This window comes from Galeopterus variegatus, unplaced genomic scaffold (genome assembly GCF_000696425.1).
Source record: "Galeopterus variegatus unplaced genomic scaffold, G_variegatus-3.0.2 Scaffold8555, whole genome shotgun sequence".
NCBI classification, from domain to species: Eukaryota; Metazoa; Chordata; class Mammalia; order Dermoptera; family Cynocephalidae; genus Galeopterus; species Galeopterus variegatus.
Genome location: NW_007734666.1, coordinates 44,036 through 46,465, shown reverse-complemented (window position 1 = coordinate 46,465; position 2,430 = coordinate 44,036). Strand labels below are relative to the sequence as shown.

The 2,430-nt window shown below is 42.7% G+C and overlaps 1 pseudogene; it reads right to left on the bottom strand.

Annotated features, from left to right (window-relative positions):
* Positions 1 to 1,358: 1,358 nt before the first annotated feature.
* Positions 1,359 to 2,430, bottom strand: part of LOC103608554 — a 2,294-nt pseudogene continuing 1,222 nt past the window's right edge.

Here is a 2,430-nt window from a genome sequence, read left to right as displayed (position 1 = left end):
AGATATCAGCTCACTCCAATTAGAGTGGCTCTAACAAAAAAGACAGAGACTAAATAATGCTGGTGAGGATGCTGAGGAAGGGGTATCGTCCTACACTGTTGGTGGGATGATAAAATGGTGCAGCCATTGTGGAAAACAGTATGGAGGTTCCTCAGAGAACTAAAAATAGACCTAACTCACAACCCAGCTATTCCATGCTGGGGATATACCCAAAGGAAATAAAATCAATATATGAAAAAGATACTGCACTACCACATTCATTTCAATGTGATTCACAATAGCCAAGAGATGGAATTAACATAAATATTTTTCAATGGATAAGTGGATGGAAAACTGTGCCATATATATACAGTGGAACACTATAAAGCTATAAAAACATACAGTGGAACACTATAAAGCTAACTGTGCCATATATATACAGTGGAACACTATAAAGCTATAAAAACATATTCTATTGTTTGCAGCAACATGGATGGAACTGGAAACCATCATGTTAAGTAACCCAGGAACTGAAAGACAAATATCACATGATATCACTCAGATGGAATCTAAGGAAAAAGCTGTTGTCATAGAAGCAGAGACTGCAGAAATGGTTATCAGAGGCCAGGCGAGAAGGTGAATTGATGGGTACAGAACTATGCTATCTACTGTACATGAATCATTGTGCAGTATATGCCTTTATTTAAACAAAACACTGTATCACACAAATATGTATAAGTGATAAGATTCAAAAATAATAATAATAAGAGAGCAGGCTTTGGATACACGATTCTGAGAAAGAGACTTTAGATTCCAAGTCCAGAGGCAAAAGTGCTCTCAGAGTATTAAGGCTGAGTTTCCTGGATCTGAGCTGACACAGGAATGTGAATAAGGCAGGGCTTACATAAGAATAAGAGAAAACTAGGGGGCTGGCCCGTGGCTCACTTGGGAGAGTGTGGTGCTGATAACACCAAGGCCAAGGATTTGGACCTCCATACAGGGATGGCCAGTTGGCTCACTTCAGAGAGCGTGCTGCTGACAACACCAAGTCAAGGGTTAAGATCTCCTTACCAGCCATCTTTAAAAAAAAGAAAGAATAAAATAAAATCAGGGATAAAAGTTAAGTCTTTTACACACTACATCCACCCATCTCTCTACTTCATCCTCCTTTCACCTGAACCCCAATTCACCACTCAAGCCCACATTAACTCTGAACACTCAAGGTGGGTGTATTAGTCCATTTCTTTTCTTTCTTTCTTTTTTTTTAATTTGTAAAGAAATAAAATGTATTTGTTTCAGAAAAACATAAAATAAAGTAAGATAAATTTTCAGGGTTATATAGTTAGAAATATATAATTCTTCTTTCACGGACAGGTCAACTAGAGGAAATAAGTTAGTGCCATCACTTGAATTGGTTGTCCATGTGTGGGGCAGGACTTATGCCTTTTCGTTAGCCTCTTTGCACATGTCAAGCGTGCCACAAGATGTCCTGTTTCGCCATGGACAATGCAACCGTTTTTAGGTCGACCTTGGCAAATCACACAAGGTTCAATGGCATGACTAGATGCAATGGGGAAACTAGATTCCACCCTTTCTTCTTTGTCTTGTGTTTCTTCCCTCTCAAACTCTTTGACATCTTCTTGGCTGCTATAAATAATGGTGGTAGAAGTTGGTGGATGAGAATAGTCCCCACTTTCTTGTGAATGAATGGGAGGACTGTGTGATTTTATCATCATTTTCCTCAACACGTGACTCTCTGGAGTCATTCACTGTAGTTTTCTCACAATCAGAAACGTCTTCTGCTTGTGCTGAGTCTTCTAGCCTGGATTTCTCAGGGATTTCCCCGTTAGCTTTCCCATCATCTTTAGGAAGCCAGTGCTCACCAAGGGCCCACGTCTGTTGCAATGCAGTGGACGTGGAGGATTCATTTCATCGCATGAAGTACACTTCCAATAGTCAGCTAAGGACATCTCAGGATCTTCTTCAAATGAGTGTGTGTCACTCTCCCCTGCCTGATACACAGTTACTGGATATACCTTGTCATCTTCATCTGCGAGTTCCTGTCCTTCACTGAGGCTGTAATCTTCTGAATCAAGAGGTTCAATGTTGGTTCCTCGCCACCAGGGACCAACAACACAGGGCGGGAAGGGACCCCGGACCAGCCGGCGGTAACCTCTTGTGGGGCTGAGCGGGATGATGAGTGTCGCAGGCCCGATCCCCTCTGCGCTTCGGCCCGGGGACAAAGAAAGAACACCGAGCCAGGAGAGCGGTCAAAGCCGGAACTCTGTTTATTACAGCAAGCAGGGGTTTTTATAAGGTACCAGGGGCGGGGGAGCTCTTATCCAATAGGGAGTTGACACACTGCTACCCGGGAGGAGGGGTGAGGACAGGGCAGGCGGGAAAAAAGTGCAGAGTCACCGTACCCCGGAAGTTAGTTCTTTTAAGTTTTGA